Source organism: Coregonus lavaretus (assembly GCF_964263955.1).
Source record: "Coregonus lavaretus genome assembly, chromosome: 20".
Classification (NCBI taxonomy): domain Eukaryota; kingdom Metazoa; phylum Chordata; class Actinopteri; order Salmoniformes; family Salmonidae; genus Coregonus; species Coregonus lavaretus.
In genome coordinates this window covers 15,003,877-15,030,151 of record NC_140007.1, presented here as the reverse complement: position 1 = coordinate 15,030,151, position 26,275 = coordinate 15,003,877, and the positions used below count along the sequence as shown (strand labels likewise).

The 26,275-nt window shown below is 43.5% G+C and overlaps 1 long non-coding RNA gene across 1 annotated transcript in view; it reads left to right on the top strand.

The window, feature by feature from the left end:
- The window catches only part of LOC311147972, a 63,472-nt gene extending 37,546 nt beyond the window's left edge, over positions 1-25,926 (top strand). Inside the window, exon 3 of the long non-coding RNA XR_014614843.1 lies at positions 25,838-25,926. This is a non-coding gene — a long non-coding RNA (uncharacterized lncRNA). The remainder of the gene's footprint in view (positions 1-25,837) is intronic.
- Positions 25,927-26,275: the final 349 nt, after the last annotated feature.

Here is a 26,275-nt window from a genome sequence, read left to right as displayed (position 1 = left end):
GAGGTTGCTGCAATAGCACAAAAGTAACAAAACACACATTCATCTCCCTTCTAGGATATTGCCGGCTCTGTAAAACCCGCTAAGCTGTTTCTTGTTCCTTTTTTTGTCTTTGTTCTGGACTAAAAAAACCTGGCCCCAAAAATGACTTAATTAGCTTGAATAATAGCCAAGCATGTGTGGACTTAATCCCTTGGCTGAAGCCTTGGCGTTAATGGTTTCCTTGTCATTCACCGGCACCATAAGAAAACATGTTCCTCTTTTCACGTCTGCTCGCTGTGCAGAATGAACCTATGGAATGATCGCTACCCGCCGCGTCGACCCATCGCCACAGACCCCTCCTTCTCTTTTGATGGCCAAAGGGAATTATGATGAATCCACTCTTCATCTGGCATCATGTCGGCCCTCTCTGCATCCCTAATGAGAGAACAAATTGCTCACTTCCTTCATTCATATTAACTACAGTACGGCCTTTTTTCGTCCAAACCGGGCACTGTGTGCGTTCAAAACAGTTGTTGTTTTGTTCGTGATTTTGAGATATTCATGAGTTTTTTTTTCTCATTCTACAAACGGAATGATCTGTAAAACAGATCAGTTTGACTTGTGTAGGTTGGATGGCATGATAGTTCGATGTCACAGTTGCACAGCCCAGGCCTGAATGTCCTCATGAAGACATCTTTAACTTCCATCAGGGTTAATACAACAAAAACCCTCATTTCAAGATGGAAACTGAAAAGGCCCATAAAGGCTGCCACAAAAAGTGTAACAAAGACTATCGCCCACTCGACTCTGCTCTCACTCTCCCATCCCCCCCACCCCCACCCGTGACAGCAAAGGTGAGCGAGAAAAGGGGGGATCAGAAAACAACTGGAATGAAGCAGGAGCAAAACATTTTTATTGGAGATGTAAATGAATAAATGGAACCGGGGCAATCCATTCTCATTCTTGTGGGACAGTTTGGCCCGACTGAGCATGACCCCCTCCAGCGGGAACTAACCACGCTTGGCTCAGCAGCCTCCAACCGGTATGAAATGAATTCTGAAGGAGGTCGTCCGGTATAGCGGTCTCTCTCTCTCAATGCCGAGGGGCAGAGCCAGGCTAGATTTGACATTCACATACAATAAATGGCCCCTGACATCTCTTCCAGGGGAAAGTCGTTTCACGAACATTTCTAATGGACCAGTATAAATCTTTTAAATTATAAATCAATAAATAGTTAATACAATAATAGCAATCTTTATAAATATTTAAGTGAGTGAATAGAGAGTGGTGTGTGTGTGTGTGTGGGGGGGGGGGTACGGGTGTGTGCCTGTAAACCCAAACACATGCAAGCATGTGACACACACAAAGCATTTTAACTCCTTACAGTTAACATCATAAAACATCATACTTAGAGTAATCCATTCCAGGTTTGTATTCATTGTGTGTGCGTGTGCATGTCAGTCTCCTAGATGTGATTTTGTTTGTGTGAGAGCACGTCTCCACTCCTTAGATCACAATTTGTTGTGTGTACACAATGTCATTATTCATTACGGTTGCCTTTGACAAATGAATTACTGATTGTGGGTTTTATGGTTGCAAAAAGACTTGGCATCATGGACTTATCTGACGATGGTTCTCTTGTTTCAAGACAATCAACGCCAGAACCGCAACCTCATGTTTCTGTAAACGCATACATAACAATTTAAGCTATGCTAAAATGGTGTGACCATGAGCCAAATGTCATGACAAATATCCTCCTGACAAAACAGGAGGTGTTTTTAAACCACACGACACACATTGACATGGCAGATCTCTTTATGGTAAGGCATGAAACTGCCTTTTCTGTTTGTCCCCCCATCCCTCCACCTCTCTGGCATCCGTAATGTCTTCCTCCCCCCCACGTTAGGAGTTAATTCTGTGGAACATTCCCTGCTGCTGCGTGTGATCACCCTGTGAATACCCCTCTCTCTGTCACCCGCCCGGCAGGGAAATGACACTGAGGGTGACAGTCCAATTTTCCCTTAACGGATGGCTGCTATCACAGCGCGCCGCCGCGCCATCGTTCGCTGGTGACTTTTATTTTGCTTTCTTCCAAGAGGAATGGAGGAGGCCTGGAGTTGCAGCCTCCCCGACCCTCGGATAAATGAACGCCAGCCACCAGAGCAGACTGCCATCTCATCTGCAGCTCAGAGAGATGCTGCTGCTCGTTTGTCTGCCTCTGCTGTCAGGCAAATGATCCCCCTTCCATCCCTATAAAGCAGTTATTGATCTATATCTTCCATTTCACCGCGACTCGGGTTGTTGTTGTTCCCCTTTTTATGATTGATATCTCCCTCTAAATGATCTCCCCTTCATTGCCCCACCCCCTCCATTATTAGATACACCCTCTTTTTCGCCCCATCTCTTTCTTTCCTGTATACATTTTTTTCTTCCCTCACACAATTTCTCTTTCTTTTTGTCACACACACACACACACACGTACTCCTCTCTCGCTTTCTCTCATTCTGTCTGTGTCATTCTCTCTCTGCGGCTGTTTCAAGGAGACCTGAGACGACCTCTCTCATCCCTGGCTGTCAGCCTTGGGAGGACATGGGTCGGGTGCTGTTCATTACCCTCCTGTCCCCTCGTCTCATCTCGTAATGAGCCACGCTCTCATAATGAATATAATTAAGGGGGTGGGGGGACTCCCCCCTCTCTCCTCACCACCCTCCCGGCTCTGACACCACACAGACATTCCTTACCGAGGTGCCAGGCAATTAGGCCTGGCGCTGCCGCAGCCGCTTTGTCATAGCCAGTGCATAACATCCTGAGAGCACGCCCAGAGATGACAACCAGATTAGTTTTAATATCTCTGTCCCGCCACCACTGCCCTCCCCGGCTCAATGACTGCCAAATGAACTTGAAGTCTGGCCTTGTGATCTAGCGCTGTCATACATGGGGATTCGCAGGTGTTTCTTTGTCATTGAGGAAAGACGTACAGTAAGAGAGGCCGTTCGTGGTTGACAAACGCAAGAGACTGGTTAGTGAGTTTGCCTACGGGCTGGGAGACCCAGGTTTGAGACCCGCAAGGGCTGTGCACTGTCACCGTTTGCTACAATATTGTTATATCATATAACAAATCATCTAACAATATAATATTATTGATTGTAGTACAACTCAAATGAAACGGTGCGACGAGTAAGCTGCCTCCTCGGACCAAGGTAAGTAGTCTACGATACAGTGTCAAACAGCGACGCAAGATTACTGCACAGCAAAAATCCCCCTCGTCCCAAAGCATGTGCCGACCCAGATAGAAGCCTGTTGAATTGGACTCACACTGCTATATATACCATGTAGTATCACTACCAGGCTGTTTCCTGTATCCCGTTACAACTTTGCTCCTCGTTGTGTTAGCATGTTAATCATCCGGACGACTCCTCAGGGGGCAACACGTTAGCCATTGTTGGCATCGCCGGGCATATCAACCCACGAGGGCTCGACTCCAACACACCACCACAGCCACTCTGTATTTAAATACACCACCAAAAACACTTGAGGAACTGGGGCAAACCAACTGCATCAAGGTGGAGTGGTGCAGCCAAACTGTGGCACGGGGTAACTTCCACACAGCAATTGTTACTTGCACTCTGGACAAAACTGACACATCGCAAACGTGTGTTCACTTGCATTGAATGACCATGGGGTAACTCCTGCAATTACTGCGCAATGAAGTCTGAGATCTCACCACAACATAACAGTCAATATGGCGAATATATCTTTGCCTGTTTTTGTCACAGCGTGGCAGTTTTATAGCACTTCGTATGAAATAGAAATATAATATGGTTTCATATGGAACTGATTAAGGCTTTGTTATGCAATTCACCTTGATTTGAAAAACAACCGGTCTGTGGGGTTTTGCTTCTGTTATTGTGCATGTTTAAGGATATATGTGTTTTGCTTTAGACTTACACTGTTTAATACTGGATGGTGTTTGAATGGTGTGTGTGTGTGTGTTTGTGTTTGCTCTTATGTCTGTGTGTGCGCGCGCCCCCTATTATCAACCTACCGAGAGAATGTAAAATCCACACTCAGCACTGCCATTGCTCAAACTGCAGTCGAAGCACTGTGCCGCTGCGATGGGATGTAGCCAGAAAGAAAGTGAATTTTCTGCAGATTTTAAGATTTTAGGCAAAACACCACTCCCCCCCCCCCCCCCACACACACACTTCCGTTGTCAGGTCTGTCAAAGCAGCACGGGTGGCATATCCTGACGAGGTGGCCATTTCAATCTTTAAGCAGAGAGTGGGAGAAAGTGTGTCCCATACAAAACAGTGGTTAATGATTCAAGAGAAAATAATGGAAATACAAGACTGGAAAACACAAAAGAGGATCAAAATGTGTTTTATTACTGGGGAATATGGTTAAATAATATATTAGATGCGCATGTTTTACAATGGGTTTCTCATTGTGAATACTAAATCACGTGAATATGTGGGGATGTATATTAGGCTGTGACAACCAAGGCACTAAGAGGGACAAACAAACAACCAAACAACATGTTTTAATGGAGGCGCTATGTTGAATATGTTAGTGGGATCTATTAATACATGGGTTTCTGGACAAAAGGAAATATGACAGGTTTGCTCACTAAGATAAAAAAAAATTGCGGCGAGGTTTTCTAAAACCTCGAAACACTATGTTTCCTTTGCTCTCACAGGTAGCTGAAGTCTTATGTGAAATGGCATCGATTAGATATTCATGTGCTGCATGGTTTTAAATATAGAGTGCTAAGACAAACCCACTTTACCTCCAAAAGGATTGTACCACACAAGTTATGCTGTCCTATAAAATGTCCCTCAAAACAATAGTTTCTCAAAAATCTGAAGACCAACCTCATTATTTTTGTTATTCTCAGTTTGATTTCTTTTCCATCCAACTCATGGTGACCTTAGCTTAAAATTCAGGTGCTCTGTTTTGTTCTGCCCCAGCGAAGCGTAACCAAGATTTAACATACATGATAAGTATTCAGCAGCACTGTCAGTGAGGAACCTTTAGGGAGGTCAAACCCTTCACACTGCCTGGAGGATAGCACTAAAGTCACTGGACCTTGTTTTAGTGTCTGGACAGTTAGCCAAATTGTGACCCAGGGCAGTGGTATTGAGGACAAGCCCTCTCCTCTATGATCAGTGAAACGGAGAGGGGTCAGTGGCTTTGTAGGACAGTGTTGTCTAGCTCAGCGAGTAACCTCCATGCCTGTTTTAATATTTCTGAAACAATTCTCTGACTTGTTTTGGTATAGGCCAGCCTTCTCAAAGCACAACCCGAAGTCTCCCTGTGACTGATTTTATTTGTATTTTTTTGTAAGTTACTTAAATTCAATGCATTAATTCAATGCATAAAGTTAAATATAATTATTATTCTACTTCTGTAGAACACCAAGGTTCACTCAGCACAGCCGGCCAGGAGTGGAGTTTGAGGCCCCAACACTAGGGGGAGCCAGTCAATAAGAGCTGTCTGGAGGAGCCTGCTGTGGGGAGTCAAGAGTCAGAGGGGTCGGGATACAATGGTCTAGTCGGCACAGAATGAACGTACCCCAGTGGATGTGATCAAAGTGATAGGCTGACCCATTTTGGTGACTTTTTGTTTTTACTGTTTTTAGCTTGACATTTTATTAACTTGACATCAAATGCACTGCATTCCACCAGAGTGATTTGCAATACATCAGCAGCCAGCAAGCAAATATTTTTGCACAACTATTTTGTCCACAAACCACCACAATCAAGCACTCCTCCTCCTATGTCCAGTAATTTAATTAAAAAAGGCAGTGTGTGTGTGTAAGAAAGAGCCATCCTAGCCAAGCTGTGTTTCAGGATGTTCAGTGCTGACCAAAGGAGAAAGCAGACCTCCTATTTGGCTGCCATGATTTACTCTGTCTGGAAAGGGCTAAAAATAAGCTCAGCACTCCAAGAACAGGTCAAGAACAGCATGAAACAAACCAAGGCCAGTTTTAAACTGTCTTTAGTTCTTTTGAAAGTTTGTAATTAGTTTAGTTTATAATTGCAAAGAAAACACTAATATGCCATGTTTGTTAAACCATCCCTCCAATTATTCGATGCCAACGGAAGAGACCAAAGGCAGTACGACATTTATGTGCTGGCTAATACAGGGTGGTGGCTTTCGTTCACCACACATTCCTCCGGTCTGCCTGGCTTTCTCTGTGATTCTTCTCCTGTCGTCACGTGGAGCACTATTGTTCCACAACCAGGTTTATATCCTGTTTCACCTAGTGATTGTACTAGTCTCTATTGTGCAGGAATCTTTTTGTACAGTAGCTAGGCTACTTTGTCTGAGGTACCAGTGAATGTATAACTCCCCACGAGAGACAACATGCTACTCTGACTCACTATAAAGAGTTTTATTGCAGTGTGTTCTTTCTGTTATTGGTCACATACTACCAGCCTCTGGTCTTGACTAACCAGTGAATCCGAGAGAGCAAGAAAGAGGATGCATGTGTATTTTGGAGGTCCTCCCTCCACCTTCGGGGCAACATGTGTTTGTAATTTGAATGAGGAAGGGAAGGTGTTCCTCAGGTGGAGCTGACAGGGTCCCATTTGGCCAGGGTGCTAAGATTCGTACCCCCCCCCATCCTCATTATGCAGAATTACCCTCACACTGTGAAGGGGAGGTCACAGGGTGCACACGTTGGAGCAGTTCACCTGTGGCGTCTGATAAAATCTGCTTGGCTAATTGACAAGTATCCAAAGGGTAACAGGCCAAACATCTTTCCGTCAGATGCCCTGGCTGCCTCCCTCGCAGAGAAATGCTTAGCAACAAGACCAAACACAAAGCTGCATGCGTTCGACAAAAGGCCTCAGCGGTTCCGTATCCACCAAGTCTCTAGCCTCTCTCAACCCCATGTGATTTGCATAAACGTCTCCTTCTCATCTTTTTGTGTGTTTTTTTTTTCATTTTGCCTCCCGGTGACTCTTGCTTGGTTGTACATTTAACTGCTGGCTGACTGGTAAGGTTCATTGGAGTGTCAAAGAAACTCACGGATGTTTAAACAGGAGCCAATAATGAGAGGACTTCAAAGCCACTGCCACCGTGACCCTCTGGTGACAATAGCCCAGGGACCTGTGTCATTGGGCCCAATAGTTGATCTATCAGTAGTACTGCGGTTTCCCCCGATCCACTCGGTTGGGCCTCTTTGCATCTTGCTTTAACTGATTAAGAGGATAAAAATGCAGCAGAGTCTGGTGGAAAGCCAGTGTCTGACACACTCCACTGATCCCCCTTCCCTTTCATCTCTATTTGTTCTCTTTTTTCCCCTTAAGACTGAAAGGTGTTTTATGAACTTGGACATTTGATTGGAAAAAACAGCCAAATCAATAGAGAACTTGCAATTGAAAGATCCAGCAATTGATCTTGCTTTGGCCGTTGTTCATCTTAAATGGGCAGAGTGTTGGTCATATTGTTACTTTCAGTGAGTTTTGTTGTTGAGAGGATCTGCTGGTTTGCTGACCTGCGAAACACAATCTACAGTCTGGTAACATTATATTCTCTGGTACAGCATTAACTGTGTCACACCCATGTTTTCTAATGTGTTTTCATGGGAAACTACAAATATACAATTTAGAGGCATCTATCTAAATCACCTTTTTGTGTGAGTGCAAGCAGATTAATCAAGTGAAACCTAATCGCTAAAAGGAAGGTTTAGTACTTCTCTTCCTGTTACTCAGGAAACTTGAATCAGTGTATTCTTATAGAGGTCTATGCAATTGTCCTTTTTAATGTTAGTTGGCCATAGCGATTTGGTTTTAATTTTATGCACTTTGAGATTATTCTGTATAATGAAAAGCGCTTTACAAATGTAATTTATTATCGCTTTTGAGCTTGCTTTTGAGGGGCAGCTTAACCACTTAATCTAGTGTCAGGGCAATGGAATCTAATAGGGACTGATGACGCCTGTCCCTCCGGAGTTTGAGTTGTGTTGATGGGAGACCCTCGCAGGTGGTCTAGCCTAACAAAAACACCAGTGAACGATCCCCTCGGCTGAGGACCAGTAAAAGTACTAAATTATGGCGTTTTGGCCTGTGCTGTAAATTCTCCAGGACAGCCAGATGGATAACCAGGCTTAGGTGTGGTCTTGGATGGGCAGCGTTTAACTAGTCCTCTGTTTCCCTGGCTTGGCTTGTCTGGAATGACTACAGCAGGTTATCCTTTGTGTAATGTGGCTGTTTTTGGTGAGGAGTCCCGTTTTTATAGTACATTTTTCTTGACTCCCTCTTTCTCCAGTATGTCTTACTGGAATCATGAAGGATTTTTTCTGACGTTTGTTTCCCTCAGAGGTTTACTAAAGCAGTTATAGTTACTTATAGTTAGGACCACTGTGGTGAACTTTTTAAAATATGTTTCAAAGGTGCACAATTTAACAAAAAAATGATTTCATCATGGTTTTTGAAGAATACAAATAAGAACCTAGGTGGTATTGACAGGGCCTAATCTCGTTCCCAGACACTTCCGCCGAAATGCACGAAGTCTGGTAGACCAACGTGTCAAACTTGGCCTTCATTAGCCAATACAGAAAGATTGCGAGAAACTCCCGACGCATAGGCATTGGCTTAATCGGTGTCTTGTGATTCGCTAAAATTAAATGACAAATACTTTACTCGGTAAGGTCACTCGCATAGAATTCTATGGTCACTCCCGCTAAGGCCAACTTTGAACCGTTTCCTGTTCCAGGATTATATGCGCTGTGCGTAAAAGCCTGGGGACGGTTAGACAGGGACTGACTGGTATCAACCTGGTAGTAACCTGTTTGTTTCTTAAAATTAAATCCATGGAATTTGTTACAAGCTATTAACTTTATACTGAGTTATATACAATCTTAACAAAATACACTTTAATACGTATTAAAATAGAATATTAGCAGTACATGAAAAAATCTATCACTCAGTGGGTGTGTCTTATCGAACTGTCTGTCTTGGTAACCATGAGATATTGGTAAATATCTGAGCAGTTGTTTGATTTGGCCCCTACACATCCTGTAGGATTGTGCTGAATCCTTTGCCCTGTGGCCCAGAGTTATCTTGGCTTTATGTTGAACTCTGTAACACATTGCTGGACCGCTTGACAGTGTTTTCTTAGAGCTCCATACAGAAAAGACTTGTCACTTTTTTGTGCAAGAGCTCTGACAATGGCTTGAACAACCAATAAAAAATAATATGTTGTAGAATATTTTTATAATATTTTGTAGAGTTAAATAAACATTATACTGGGGAACAGCACCACAATAATGGCTCTCATAGTTTTTGAATTTATTTTAAAATACTTTCTCTGAAAGTAGATATTTACTTTTCTCTTAACTTCGTCCTGTGCCTCTCTAACCAACATCTCTTCAGAGTGGAATTAAAACTGGGCTTTGGCGCAGAGCTGTAATTTAAGTCAACACAAGGTAAATCATTTTTGTGGCCACAATTAAAGTTTCCCCCCGCGCTGTAAAATCTCCACAATATTATGTTCTTATGGAGGCTGTGAGATAAATCCACACTGTCTGCCCCAATTCACTACGCCACATAATTTTTTTTTTGGGATCAATTAAACTTATCAGCTCAGTTTACAAGCCACCAGTCTTAATGCTGGCTCCCTCGCTCCAAAGCAAAGGAATACTCTTACAGGGAGCTGTGGCACCGCTAGAATTTATTGAGCCATTGCCAAATTAACTGGCGAGGGGGAAGGAAATGCATGAATTTGTCATAACTCAGCCTTTTTGCGTTTGCAGAGCGGGTAGAGCACCCGGTATCGGATTAACACGACTTCCTTCATCTCGGAAACCGGTTCAATTCACTGTTGTTCCGAACAATGTCACAGTCAATGTTTCTGTTGTTTTCCATTTAACGCGTTTTGTGTAGGCTGTTGACCGCACACCGCCTCCTTCACTGAGTCTGTTAAAAGCCATGCTCCTCTGTTGCCACTGTTTATAGCCACCGTGTTCATTTGGTACTTTAACATAAACAAAGTGGAAATCCATGCTCTGCCAAAGGCGTGACTGTACAGTCAGTCTTGGCCCTCCTTAAAGGACACGGTTGCTGTGCCAAGTTGTCTTTCTGCTTGTCTGAATATTTCCTTTTATATTTTTGGACTGGATGGTTTTAGAGGGTACAACAGGTGGACTTGGCTCAGCTAAGTGACTGTGGAGGGAACTGGACCCTGTGGATGTCTGATGTTTCAGAGCCTTTGGGAGTTCTGTGTCCTCTCATGGCATAAGCAACGCACTGATAAACTCACCACTTTGATTAACTCTTAACTTGAGTTTGTATACCTCACCCATCCAGTCAAAAGATATCTGCTTGCCTTGCAACCTCTTAGAATCACATCCTACTTTTTCAACCAGTTTTAGACCTAGGCTCTCACTGCAATCTATTTTAAACAAAGATGTCACCTATACTAAAAGTAGATCATTGGAACTGACATTGGTTGTCATTGGTCTGGTGAGAATGTGCAGCTCCCACTGCTGGTGGAAACCATTGAGCCATCCCATGCAGTATGGAAATCTCATTGGAGGGTTCATTTGAATACTTCTTTGTGCCGTTGTTGTCTCTGAAAGTACACACCCAATACTGGTTGTGAGATAGGACTACTGTACGTCTACCCTAGACGGCAAGATCTCCGAAATGTTGAAATCTTTCCTAGACGCACGGTTGCTTTGTTTTATTTTTTATAGACTCTATACCCTTGAACAGCATGTTGTGAATGCACTACACCACTACCGTGGTATTGGTTTCAACTATAAAGGTCATTCTCAATCTTTTAGTTTTTGCCCTTAGTTATTATTCACATTCACAGACTATTAAGCATTTAACAAGCTGTAGGCTAAGTCCAAATATTAATTATTTCATAATAGAGAATAGGTGCAAAATATAATTACACAGGCTATTGTTGTTAATAAAGTAAATTGGGCCAGGTATGTTCCTAAACATGTCAACGTATCACACTTTTTGGGGGTTGCTTTAAAATGAATAGCTTTAATTTCCCTTTCTCTTGGGACTTAAAGAGTTAAGACTGTGTTTAGTCCGACTGAGTAAATTCACTTTATGACACCGCTGTGACATGTGCATCTGTGATATCACACCCTTAATGTAAAATTTACAGTTGCGGTATTGAATGACACCCGGGGCCGGGGGGGTAACTGGAGCCCCCAGAGAACAAAGCGTGCGTGTTCGGTGAGCCCCCGCGCATGTCTCCCGGCTCGCCACCCCCCCCCCCCCCCACCCCTCCCCCCCTTTACAGCCTCAGAGGTGTGATCCGAGCACGACGGCCAGCGTTATAACTGTTAAATGAGCGCCACGGTGGTTCTAATGGCAAAAGGAGCGTAATGAGGAAAACACATGGAGCTGGGGCTGGCGGGCTGGGTTGGGGGTGGGGTGCTTTTCTCAGGGAGCGGGGGTGGGAGAGCGGGAGGACGGGGAACCCCATCACCCAGGCAATCGGCATTGACCACAGCTTAGCACGGCTTTGGCCTCTTGAAGTGGTCACATTAGAGAGGGTCTCTGTTGCTCCCAGTTCAGAGATTTTTCACGCTCGCCCCGGTGTCATGTTAAAGCCTCCCCTGGAAACTGATCCCCCCCCATTATTGTTTTTTGTTAAGATATATCAGCCATGGTAGATTTCTGAGAAACACACATTTTTTGGGAACCTATGACCTGGGAGGTTATGACTCCTTACAGTATCTACAGTAAGATGGGTGACTATCGTGAAGGCCACAGCCATTTCAACCATGCTCCTGACTACACTGCATCCACTGTTTCTGTCCTATCCATCACTTAGCTGGCTGAGGAAAGTGCAAGGAACATCCTCGGAGAACAATCCATGCCCTGTGCTCCACGTGTTGCTCTGGGCTCAACCAGGCGAGACAGAAGAGAGAGTATAGAGTAGATCCTGTTTATTCTCCTCCTCTGGCCCCTATGTGACACATCCCTACACCTTGGCCCTGTAGTGTAGTCCCAGTACGTGTCCCAAATAGCACCCTAATCCCTATAGAGTGCACTACTTTTGACCAGAGCCATACCTATTCCCTATATAGTTCACTACTTTTGACCAGAGCCCTATGGTTCTGGTCAAAATAAGTGCACTATATAGGGAATAGGGTGCCATTTGGGACACACACCAGTCCCCAGTGCACCACTCGGCCTCCTAACTCCCTGGCTCACAGGCTCTCCACCTCAGCAAAGACGCTGCTGTTATTCCACCACCGAGTTGTAAACGTGCAATAAAAATCTGCCGCGGGCCATGTGCAGTATGGGTAATGCTCCATATACTTTAATGATACACCGGACCAGGCCATATATCTTTTAACATTTTTCTCTCGTGTGATTCATCAGAGGGGGAAAAAATGATTTTGGGTAACCTGGTTTCTGAATGTTGGGTCTTCAGCATCAGAGGTAGGAGCTTTCTATTGAGTGAGAGCACTGAGGGGTATCCTACAAAGCAAGCTAGATCTACTCAGGGTTTTCTAAAACTAACCAGCTTCAGTTAGCTTCACATTCCAGCTCCGGCTTCATCCGTACTACAATGGTGGATATTGCTTGTACACCTGCCGCTAACTCTAGCTGGTTTGTAACTGCGCGTGCATGTCACACGTTGCTAGTCGGTGCCACAAATTGTGTCAAAATCAAAATGAAAGAAAATGATCTTGCAAATTCAGCAGGCTATGGTGTGAAATAGGGTTTTAGAAGTGCTGTCTTTATTTTATTACTTATCATTAATGCCGTCTTTGGTGTGCTTTGGTGTGCTTATTGATGCACAAGCGCCTTTTTCCCCATTCCTATCGATAAAAATAGTCATACAAAAGTTTTACTGTGCGTGAACTTTCAAATTCATCCTTTCATTACTTAATGTGTAATGTGATAGGTATTTTTATATTAATATAACAAATATAAAAAAACAACGTTGATTTAATAAAATATTATTATCAGTAGTGTTCCTCAAATGAAGGGGATGATGATGCAATCTTTGCAGGAGGGAGGGAATCTGATTTCATTGGTCCTCAACTCGTGAGTTAGCCTGCCCCTGAGCAGGTTAGTTCTGAAGGATTCGTTGCCATAGAAATTGACCTGGCTAAAAGGTGAGCCACTTTTGTATGACCGGTTATCCCGAGTTGAACTCGGAGTTGACCATAGTTACCTACAGTTGAAGTCGGAAGTTTACATACACCTTTAGCCAAATACATTTAAACTTAGTTTTTCACAATTCCTGACATTTAATCCTAGTAACAATTCCCCGTTTTAGGTCAGTTAGGATCACCACTTTATTTTAAGAATGTGAAATGTCAGAATAATAGTAGAGAGAATGATTTATTTCAGATTTGATTTATTTCATCACATTCCCAGTGGGTCAGAAGTTTACATACACTCAATTAATATTTGGTAGCATTGCCTTTAAATTATTTAATGGGTCAAATGTTTTGGGTAGCCTTCCACAAACTTCCCACAATAAGTTTGGTGAATTTTGGCCCATTCCTCCTGACAGAGCTGGTGTAACTGAATCAGGTTTGTAGGCCTCCTTGCTCGCACACGCTTTTTCAGTTCTGCCCACACATTTTCTACAGGATTGAGGTCAGGGCTTTGTGATGGCCACTCCAATAACTTGACTTTGTTGTCCTTAAGCCATTTTGCCACAACTTTGGAAGTATGCTTGGGGTCATTGTTCATTTGGAAGACCCATTTGCGACCAAGCTTTAACTTCCTGACTGATGTCTTGAAATGTTGCTTCAATATATCCACATAATTTTCCTTCCTCATGATGCCATCTATTTTGTAAAGTACACCAGTCCCTCCTGCAGCAAATCCTTCACGGTTGGGATGGTGTTCGTCGGCTTGCAAGTCTTCCCCTTTTTCCTCCAAACATAACGATGGTCATAATGGCCAAACAGTTCTATTTTTGTTTCATCAGAACAGAGGACATTTCTCCAAAAAGTATGATCTTTGTCCCCATGTGCAGTTGCAAACCGTAGTCTGGCTTTTTTATGGCGGTTTTGGAGCAGTGGCTTCTTCCTTGTTGAGCGGCCTTTCAGGTTATGTCGATATACAGTGAGGGAAAAAAGTATTTGATCCCCTTCTGATTTTGTACATTTGCCCACTGACAAAGACATGGGGCAGTCTATAATTTTAATGGTAGGTTTATTTGAACAGTGAGAGACAGAATAACAATAAAAAAATCCAGAAAAACGCATGTCAAAAATGTTATGAATTGATTTGCATTTTAATGAGGGAAATAAGTATTTGACCCCTCTGAAAAACATGACTCAGTACTTGGTGGCAAAACCCTTGTTGGCAATCACAGAGGTCAGACGTTTCTTGTAGTTGGCCACCAGGTTTGCACACATCTCAGGAGGTATTTTGTCCCACTCCTCTTTGCAGATCTTCTCCAAGTCATTAAGGTTTCGAGGCTGACGTTTGACAACTCTAACCTTCAGCTCCCTCCACAGATTTTCTATGGGATTAAGGTCTGGAGACTGGCTAGGCCACTCCAGGACCTTAATGTGCTTCTTCTTGAGCCACTCCTTTGTTGCCTTGGCCGTGTGTTTTGGGTCATTGTCATGCTGGAATACCCATTCACGACCCATTTTCAATGCCCTGGCTGAGGGAAGGAGGTTCTCACCCAAGATTTGACGGTACATGGCCCCGTCCATCGTCCCTTTGATGCTGTGAAGTTGTCCTGTCCCCTTAGCAGAAAAACACCCCCAAAGCATAATGTTTCCACCTCCATGTTTGACGGTGGGGATGGTGTTCTTGTGGTCATAGGCAGCATTCCTCCTCCTCCAAACACGGCGAGTTGAGTTGATGCCAAAGATCTCGATTTTGGTCTCATCTGACCACAACACTTTCACCCAGTTCTCCTCTAAATCATTTAGATGTTCATTGGCAAACTTCAGACGGGCCTGTATATGTGCTTTCTTGAGCAGGGGGACCTTGCGGGCACTGCAGGATTTCAGTCCTTCACGGCGTAGTGTGTTACCAATTGTTTTCTTGGTGACTATGGTCCCAGCTGCCTTGAGATCATTGACAAGATCCTCCGTGTAGTTCTGGGCTGATTCCTCACCGTTCTCATGATCATTGCAACTCCACAAGGTGAGATCTTGCATGGAGCCCCAGGCCGAGGGAGATTGACAGTTCTTTTGTGTTTCTTTCATTTGCAAATAATCGCACCAACTGTTGTCACCTTCTCACCAAGCTGCTTGGCGATGATCTTGTAGCCCATTCCAGCCTTGTGTAGGTCTACAATCTTGTCCCTGACATCCTTGGAGAGCTCTTTGGTCTTGGCCATGGTGGAGAGTTTGGAATCTGATTGATTGATTGCTTCTGTGGACAGGTGTCTTTTATACAGGTAACAAACTGAGATTAGGAGTACTCCCTTTAAGAGTGTGCTCCTAATCTCAGCTCGTTACCTGTATAAAAGACACCTGGGAGCCAGAAAAAATCCTGATTGAGAGGGGGTCAAATACTTATTTCCCTCATTAAAATGCAAATAAATTTATAACATTTGACATGCGTTTTTCTGGATTTTTTTGTTGTTATTCTGTCTCTCACTGTTCAAATAAACCTATCATTAAAATTATAGACTGATCATTTCTTTGTCAGTGGGCAAACGTACAAAATCAGCAGGGGATCAAATACTTTTTTCCCTCATTGTAGGACTCGTTTTACTGTGGATATAGATACTTTTGTACCTGTTTCCTCCAGCATCTTCACAAGGTCCTTTGCTGTTGTTCTGGGATTGATTTTTACTTTTCGCACCAAAGTACGTTCATCTCTCGGAGACAGAACGTGTCTCCTTCCTGAGCGGTATGACGGCTGTGTGGTCCCATGGTGTTTATACTTGCGTACTATTGTTTGTACAGATGAAGGTGGTACCTTCAGGCGTTTGGAAATTGCTCCCAAGGATGAACCAGACTTGTGGAGGTCTAAAAAAAATTATTTTGATTTTCCCATGATGTCAAGCAAAGAGACACTGAGTTTGAATGTAGGCATTGAAATACATCCACAGGTACACCTCCAATTGACTCAAATGATATCAAATGATGTACGTTTGCCCACTGACAAAGAAATGATCAGTCTATAATTTTAATGGTAGGTTTATTTGAACAGTGAGAGACAGAATAACAACAACAAAATCCAGAAAAACGCATGTCAAAAATGTTATAAATTGATTTGCATTTTAATGAGGGAAATAAGTATTTGACCCCCTCTCAATCAGAAAGATTTCTGGCTCCCAGGTGTCTTTTTATACAGGTAACGAGCTGAGATTAGGAGCACACTCTTAAAGGGAGTGCTCCTAATCTCAGCTTGTTACCTGTATAAAAGACACCTGTCCACAGAAGCGATCAATCAATCAGATTCCAAACTCTCCACCATGGCCAAGACCAAAGAGCTCTCCAAGGATGTCAGGGACAAGATTGTAGACCTACACAAGGCTAGAATGGGCTACAAGACCATCGCCAAGCAGCTTGGTGAGAAGGGGACAACAGTTGGTGCGATAATTCGCAAATAGAAGAAACACAAAATAACTGTCAATCTCCCTCGGCCTGGGGCTCCATGCAAGATCTCACCTTGTGGAGTTGCAATGATCATGAGAACGGTGAGAAATCAGCCCAGAACTACACAGGAGGATCTTGTCAATGATATCAAGGCAGCTGGGACCATAGTCACCAAGAAAACAATTGGTAACACACTACGCCGTGAAGGACTGAAATCCTGCAGCGCCCGCAAGGTCCCCCTGCTCAAGAAAGCACATATACAGGCCCGTCTGAAGTTTGCAAATGAACATCTGAATGATTCAGAGGAGAACTGGGTGAAAGTGTTGTGGTCAGATGAGACCAAAATCGAGCTCTTTGGCTTCAACTCAACTCACCGTGTTTGGCGGAGGAGGAATGCTACCTATGACCCCAAGGACACTATCCCCACCGTCAAACATGAAGGTGGAAACATTATGCTTTGGGGGTGTTTTTCTGCTAAGGGGACAGGACAACTTCACCGCATCAAAGTGACGATGGACGGGGCCATGTACCGTCAAATATTGGGCGAGAACCTCCTTCCCTCAGCCAGGGCATTGACAATGGGTTGTGCATGGGTATTCCAGCATGACAATGACCCAAAACACACGGCCAAGGCAACAAAGGAGTGGCTCAAGAAGAGGCACATTAAGGTCCTGGAGTGGCCTAGCCAGTCTCCAGACCTTAATCCCATAGAAAATCTGTGGAGGGAGCTGAAGGTTCGAGTAGCCAAACGTCAGCCTTGAAACCTTAATGACTTGGAGAAGATCTGCAAAGAGGAGTGGGACAAAATCCCTCCTGACTTGTGTGCAAACCTGGTGGCCAACTACAAGAAACGTCTGACCTCTGTGATTGCCAACAAGGGTTTTGCCACCAAGTACTAAGTCATGTTTTGCAGAGGGGTCAAATACTTATTTCCCTCATTAAAATGCAAATCAATTCATAACATGTCTGACATGCGTTTTTCTGGATTTTTTTGTTGTCTCTCACTGTTTAAATAAACCTACCATTAAAATTATAGACTGGTCATTTTTTGGTCAGTGGGCAAACGTACAAAATCAGCTCAAATACTTTTTTCCCTCACTGTAAGTGTATGTAAACTTCCGACTTCAACTGTAGCTAACTCCTCAAACCTGCTTCGTCGGATACCCCTCTGGCCTAGTCGAAGCTTGTCTGTCTGCCTCTCAGTTTTGACTTTTGTTAAAAATTCATTACCAAACCTAATGTCATAGTGGTTGAATGTCTGATTGTTTGTCAAATGCCCAGCAAACACGTAAGTGGCCAACAGACCCTTATTGCGAGTGACCAGTCACAAATAAACTTCAAACGTGTGATGGAGTTGCAGTAGGTTGTGCAAAACTCTCTGCCTCCAGTAACTACTCAGTGGTCCTGTTCATAATGCCTCTCAACACGGTTGTTATTCCGTTTTCATTTTAGTGCTTAATATGGTCAAGATCACACGGTATGGTCAAAAGCCCAAATCCTTTCAAAAACAAGGCCCTCCTCCTGTGCCATGTAGAAAAAAAAAGTGCTTCTTAAAATAACTGCTTCCTTCCCTTGTTCCTTCACAGGTTGGCATTTATTGTCATGAGTCTTGGCCGGGAGGCAGCTCTGCAGAGTGGTCACTAACTGGCACCGCCACAAAGTCATAAAATCATATTTTAAACCTAACCTTAACCACAACCCTAACCTTAACCACACTGCTAACCCTAATGCCTAGCTAGCTAGCACACTGTAATACTGTAGTTCTCCAGCTAGCAGAGTGTGCTCCAGCCCCTTCTCCACCTTCGCTCATGTCTGTTTTCTCCTCTTGTCTGTGAGAGTTAACCCAAGGTCCCTTCTGACTTCTCTCTCTCTCTCTCTCTCTCTCTCTCTCTCCAATGAGACACACACTAGTTCGCACCATCCGTTCCCCATGTTGATCTTGGTAACTCGTTGTCTTTGTTTCACTCGTGTTCCAAGTGTGGTTAGTCTGTGTAATCAGAGCTCCCCTGTCCACAAGTGCATCTGTGTCCTCAGGCAATTGGAGCAGAGTGAGCAGGAAGAATCATCAGTTCTGCATGAGTTTTTTTTTTGTCGTTCCAATGTAGTACAAAAATAAAGGACTGTATGATAGAATTGTGATTGCTTTATTCCCTTTTGCTTTATATTCGTCTCTTTTTCCCCATGTCCGAATGTTTTTTCAATAACTGTGGATTATACCAGTTATTTTCAACACGTACAAATACAGGTGTAAGCACTATTGTGGACACACAGCCAGCACTTTAGTGGTGAAAGGCCACTGGCGTGTAGCATGTCTGCCATGTCGGGAGCTAGAGCTTGTGTATTGCTGGGAATTGCCAGTGACCTTACCATACGATACCACAGTACTTGCAATGGGTATAGAAAATCACCACCCCCTTTCAAAATGTTCCCCTTTTGTTGCCTTACAGCCTGAAATTAAAACACATAAAATTATACTGTATTTATACACAGTAACCCACAATATCAAAGTGAAAAAACAAAAATCTGAAAATATATTACAAGTAAAACAGTAAAATACCCTATTTGGATAAGTGAACACCCCCCCCCCCCCCCCCCCCCCTTTAGAATTGCAATCTTGCTGAGGTATAACCAACCACCTTCCAGATCACAAATCAAGCTAATTGGCTTCCATCTGTGATCAATTGTAGTGACTTTAATTTATTTCAGAATAAAAGCAGTTGTTCATAGAGGACTCCACTGCTTAGTAGTGCAATTCAAAGCAAAGAATCCACTATGGGTGGAAAGGTACTTTCAAAGGATCTACGAGATAAAGTTGTGGAAAGGCACAAGTCGGGATGGATATAAAAAGATTTCAAAGGATTTGTCTATCCCTCGGAGCACAGTTAACACCATTAAGAAGTGGAAGGCGTATGGCACCACCCAGACCCTGCATAGATCAGGTCGTCCCTCCAAACTGGATGACCGGGCAAGGAGGAGACTGATCAGAGAGGCTACCAAGAAGCCAATGGCGACTTTGAAGGAGCTTCAGGCCTTTATGGCAAAGACTGGTAAATGTGTGCATGTGACCACAATATCACATGCGCTCCACAAATCTGTCCTGTATGGGAGGGTGGCAAGAAAAAAAACACTCCTCAAAAAAAGCCACATCATGTCTCGTTTGAGCTTTGCCAAAAAGCACATTGTAGATTCCGAGGCCAAGTGGCAAAAGGTGCTGTGGTCAGATGAGACCAAAACCAACACTTGTCAGGATAGAAGGGAAAATGGACAGTGCAAAATACCGACAGATTCTTAAGGAGAACCTGCAGCCCTCTGCCAGGAAGTTGAAAATGGGAAGATGGTTCACGTTTCAACATGACAATGACCCAAAGCACACCGCCAAAGCAACCGTACAGTGGCTGAAGGACAAGAATGTGAATGTCCTTGAGTGGCCTTGTCAGAGCCCCGACCTAAATCCTATCGAGAATCTGTGGAATGACTTGTGTGCAGTCCATGAGCAGTCACCATGCAATTTGACTGAGCTTGAACAATTATGCAAGGAATAATGGGCAAATATTGCACAGTCTACAGTCGTGGTCAAAAGTTTTGAGAATGACACAAATATTACTTTTCACAAAGTCTGCTGCCTCAGTTTTTATGATGGCAATTTGCATATACTCCAGAATGTTATGAAGAGTGATCAGATGAATTGCAATTAATTGCAAAGTCCCTCTTTGCCATGAAAATTAACTTCATCCCAAAAACACATTTCCCCTGCATTTCAGCCCTGCCACAAAAGGACCAGCTGACATCATGTCAGTGATTCTCTCATTAACACAGTGGTCCCCTGTAGCTCAGTTGGTAGAGCATGGCGCTTGCAACGCCAGGGTTGTGGGTTCGTTTCCCATGGGGGGCCAGTATGAAATATGTATGCACTCACTAACTGTAAGTCGCTCTGGATAAGAGCGTCTGCTAAATGACTAAAATGTAAAAACACAGGTGAGAGTGTTGACGAGGACAAGGCTGGAGATCACTCTGTCATGCTGATTGAGTTAGAATAACAGACTGGAAGCTTTAAAAGGAGGGTGGTGCTTGAAATCATAGTTCTTCCTCTGTTAACCATGGTTACCTGCAAGGAAACACGTGCCGTCATCATTGCTTTGCACAAAAAGGGCTTCACAGGCAAGGATATTGCTACTAGTAAGATTGCACCTAAATCAACCATTTGTCGGATCATCAAGAACTTCAAGGAGAGAGGCTCAATTGTTGTGAAGAAGGCTTCAGGGTGCCCAAGAAAGTCCAGCAAGTGCCAGGACCGTCTCCTAAAGTTGATTCAGCTGCGGGATCGGGGCACCACCAGTGCAGAGCTTGCTCAGGAATGGCAGCAGGCAGGTGTGAGTGCATCTGCACACACAGTGAGGCGAAGACTTTTGGAGGATGGCCTGGTGTCAAGAAGGGCAGCAAAGAAGCCACTTCTCTCCAGGAAAAACATCAGGGACAGATTGATATTCTGCAAAAGGTACAGGGATTGGACTGCTGAGGACTGGGGTAAAGTCATTTTCTCTGATGAATCCCCTTTACGGTTGTTTGGGGCATCTGGAAAAAAGCTTGTCTGGAGAAGACAAGGTGAGCGCTACCATCAGTCCTGTGTTATGCCAACAGTAAAGCATCCTGAGACCATTCATGTGTGGGGTTGCTTCTCAGCCAAGGGAGTGGGCTCACTCACAATTTTGCCTAAGAACACAGCCATGAATAAAGAATGGTACCAACACATCCTCCGAGAGCAACTTCTCCCAACCATCCAAGAACAGTTTGGTGACGAACGTTGCCTTTTCCAGCATGGTGGAGCACCTTGCCATAAGGCAAAAGTGATAACTAAGTGGCTCGGGGAACAAAACATCGACATTTTGGGTCCATGGCCAGGAAACTCCCCAGACCTTAATCCCATTGAGAACTGGTGGTCAATCCTCAGGAGGCAGGTGGACAAACAAAAACCCACAATTTCTGACAAACTCCAAGCATTGATTATGTAAGATTGGGCTGCCATCAGTCAGGATGTGGCCCAGAAGTTAATTGACAGCATGCCAGGGCGGATTGCAGAGGTCTTGAAAAAGAAGGGTCAACACTGCAAAAACGTTTGACCACGACTGTAGGTGTGTAAAGTTAGTATTGAAACAGACTCATGGCTGTAATTCAAGTAAAAGGTGGTTCCACCAAGTATTAACTCAGGGGGGTGTTCACTTATCCAAATAGGGTATTGTACTGTTTTAATTTGAATACATTTTCAGAGTTTTTTTGAAATTTTTTCCCACTTGGATATTGTGGGTTACTGTTTCTAAATAAAGCCGGAAAAAGTCAGATTTTATGTGTTTTCATTTCAGGCTGTAAGGCAACACAAGGTGAACATTTTGAAAAAGGGTGGTGATTGCGTATTGCGATTCTCATGATTCTATATGTATTGCGATTCGATGTTCCAAACATATTGCTCACCATTTGTCTGCTGCAGAGGGACAAGAGAGAACAATGAGAAAATGAGTTTTAATAGGTCATGGAAATAAAAGTGCTGAAAACTAATTGGAGAACAAGCTATAAAGAAAGAATACTGGAATTTTGGTGCAGGTACACAGCCAACTTGCGCAAATACTGTAAATTGCGATATTGTCAATATATAAACGCAACATGTAAAGTGTTGGTCCCATGTTTCGTGAGCTGAAATACGCATAAAAAGCTTGTTACATCCCTGTTAGTGAGCATTTCTCCTTTGCCAAGATATGCCACACCTGTCAGGTGAATGGACTATCAAGAAGCTGATTAAACAGCATGATCATTACACAGGTGCACCTTGTGCTGGAGACAATAAAACGCCACTCTAAAATGTGCAGTTTTGTCACACAACACAATGTCACAGATGTCTCAAGTTTTAAGGGAGTGGTTAATTGGCATGCTGACTGCAGAAATGTCCACCAGAGCTGTTGCCAGATAATTTAATGTTAATTTCTCTACCATAAGCCGCCTCCAACGTCGTTTTAGGTAATTTGGCAGTACGTCCAACCGGCCTCCAAACTGCAGACCACATACATGTATGGCGTTGTGTGGGCAAGCGGTTTGCTGATGTCAACATGTGAACAGAGTGCCCCATAGTGGCGGTGGGGTTATGGTATGGGCAGACATAAGCTACGGACAACAAACACAATTGCATTTTATCGATGGCAATTTGAATGCACAGAGATACCGTGACGAGATCCTGAGGCCCATTGTCGTGCCATTCATCCGCTGCCATCGCCTCATGTTTCAGCGTGATAATGCACGGCCCCATGTCACAAGGATCTGTACACAATTCCTGGAAGCTGAAAATGTCCCAGTTCTTCCATGGCCTGCATACTCACCAGACATGTCACCCATTGAGCATGTTTGGGATGCTCTGGATCGATGTGTACGACAGCGTGTTCCAGTTCCCGCCAATATCCAGCAACTTTGATTGCCATTAAAGAGAAGTGAAACAACGTTCCACAGGCCACAATCAACAGCCTGATCAACTCTATGCGAAGGAGATGTGTCGCGCTGCATTTGGGAAATGGTGGTCACACCAGATACTGACTGGTTTTCTGATCCACACCCCTACCTTTTTTTAAGTATGTGTGGCTACAGCTGCTCCCAGTCGTGAAATCCATAGATTAGGGCCGTAATGAATTTCAATTGACTGATTTCCTGTAACTCAGTAAAATCTTTGAAATTGTTGCATGTTGCATTTTCTTTCCCTTCAGTATAATATCCCGATATGTAACTATCGATTCCCCCCTGCCCCCCCACCTTCCCACCCCCCCCACACCAAATATCTCATATCATCTGCCGCCACTGGGTTTGGTCTGTCAGTGTTCCATCAGATGATGCTTCTCGCTCACTTGTTTAAATATTGCGTACACTTATGTTACCTACTAACGTTAATATTTTATATAACCAGCTACCTAACTGGTTGAGTCTGCGACAACAAATTTTTTTGGGGGGGTATTTGCACAAGTTAGAGTTCTCACACTGAATAATGACACATGTGCAGGGACAGATCTATAGGGAGACCTTTTCTGATAGGGAAGTCATTTGACGTAACACAGCTGCTACTGTTGGAGGACAGGGACAGGATGGGACTACCTTTTTATCGGTGGTCTGTTCACATGTTTATCAGCCAGTGAAGTGCATTGAGACACATTTCTTCATGCATTTTTCGCTCCAGTTTGGCCAGGAAGCATCTTTCACAGCTCATGTTGTCCGGCCACCCAAAACGTGGAGAGGGGTCAAGCATGTTCCAGACCTCCATTCCTAGTCTTTGGGTTTCCGCTGGGCAGGGTAATAGAGAGAGAGAGAGAGGGAGTAGAGTGAAAGCTCAGTGGAAGCATGCCAGTCGAGAAACAAACCTGATTTATCACAAAAAATCAGCTGCAGATGTCAGTTTACAGCTGCTCCCCTCTGCTGCCAATTAGAGACACTCACGCAAAGATCTCCTCTGTCTTTAAAAAAACTCTGCATACACATGCAGACACAAGACGCAGACAGACACACACACAAACGCTTTTCTCTAGGGCCAGCATTGAACCTTAAAGACTAAGTATTTTACTGTCATGAAACGCAATAACGAAATGCATTAGTGATGTCTTGAGGAATATTTTGGGGAAAGAGTTCTCCCTTAAAGGTTTTTCCCTCTAAATATCGTTTCATGTTTTCGGTTATGTTATTTTAGCTCATTACTGTAATCACAGAAACATCCGCAGGATTTAGAATAATCTGTCAATACATTTTTGGATGGCTTTGTTTAGAGGGGAAGAAATGCCTTCGATAATTACTCGCATAAATCACAAATATGAATGGAGTTGGAAGGCTATTACTGTTTCCTTTTGCAGTAGGTCATGGTACGTGCATTCTTGGTTGCGCATTCACTTTGGGGATTAAAACAGGACTGCCGTGGTACATTTACCACCAGTTGCTGGTTTTGGTTTTCCTTGATTGGATTGATGCTTGCATCATTTTGAGGAATTTAAGAGGAAGGGAAGATGGGCTAACAGAGGAAATTGATAACCTACTATATGACCCCCCCAAAACATACACAGCTTTGGTTATTTAAATATAATTCATGTTAATGTGTTATGCTCACAACGAAGACAGGCGTTGTCGAACATTAATCCACATAGGTGTGTACTGCACAAAAGGTATATCATCCAAAATTATATATAGAATGGACAAAGTAGACATTGTATAATTTTTTTGTGGCTTCATGTTGATGTTGAATGAAGACTAACAATCTAACAGACACCCCAAGCTTTGCATGAAATCTCTCTGAGCATGTCTTTCTAGTGAAGTAGTATATTGCAAGCTTTACTACTGCTCTGAAAATAAGTTTTTCAAACCGATCGATACATTCGGTTTGTGTTTCACCACAATGAAGTACAGTTGTTTGTACACCACTTACATTGTAAATGTTATCAAGTTTCAAGTTTTAAAGTTACATGCACAAGTACAGTGAAATGCCTTACAAGACTTACAAGCTCTAAACCCAACAATGCAGTAATCAATAACAATGTAATACAACACGGAACATAAGGTAGAACAAAAATACACAATACGAAAAGCTTAAGTTGTTGTTCCTTGTTTCAGTCTAAATACTTTGGGGTTCGTAGGTGTGATGTTTAGCATGGGATTTGTTTAATAACCAGGGGGGGGGGAATTCCAGCAAACTACCAGTCTAGCATTACCTGCATTAAAGAGATCCTCTGGTACTTCTGTATACTTTTTTAGCTCCTGTTTAATGCACTATAACAGTCTAATTATAACCAATGAAAATACCAATCGCAAATGCTCTATTTATTTGAATAAATGAACAGTCTGTTTTTATTGCAGGGAACGAACTAATGTTTACGATCCACACGGCGCGGCAGGCAACAATGTAGCCTTCTACTGCTGGGTCCTAATCAGGGGTCCATTTTTAAGGTTTACACAACATAATGAGCCGTGAGCTAAATAATAATAAAGGCGGGTGGTTGGCGGGCTAATGAAAGCTTTATGGAGCGTCCTTAATTTTGACAGATGACTGACCTTTGTTTAGCTGCTGCTAGCATCACTTGCCCCAATGTAAACACCTGGTCTGTGTGTGTGTGTGTGTGTGTGTGGTGTGTTTTTTTAGGCAGTTACCAATGGGAGGAATTGTAATAACATTTATGGGATTAATTTGGGGCTGGGTGGGGGGGACTAGTCACATAATTTATTACAGGGGCTACAGGTTCTACCTAGTGAAGTAATTTTGAAAATAGTGTTTTTGTTTTTTTCACTCCTTGTTGGAGGGCGGTCTGAGTAAATATGGCCTGTGTTTCTTCTCAACCTCAGGGCAATATCGGGGACCCCCACATCGGCTCGGCCCACCTCCCAGGACAAAGGTCCTGAGACCCTTTTCACACTGGAGAAGGGGATCCGGAAAGATGGTAAGGTATGGATAGACTAGGCAGTAGACTGAGTGACAAATGTCAAATGGGTCTGGTCAAGGCTAATTTCAAAGCTTTGCATTCTGAGAACATCCGGATTGCATGGATTTGAAGCTATGAATCTGATTCTGAATATTGTATCTTTATTCATGTGACTGTGCGTTTTGGTCAATAATGACAAATCAGATTGTAGTTTCCTTTATCTTGACCCTGCTGTAAGGTTTTTTTGGCAGCCACTGTGTCTTTCTTTCTTTCTTTATTTATTTTCTCTCTATCTCTCTCGCTGTCTCTCTCTCTCACTCTCCCCCACCCCCCCATCTACTCTAAGGTCCCAAGGCCTCAC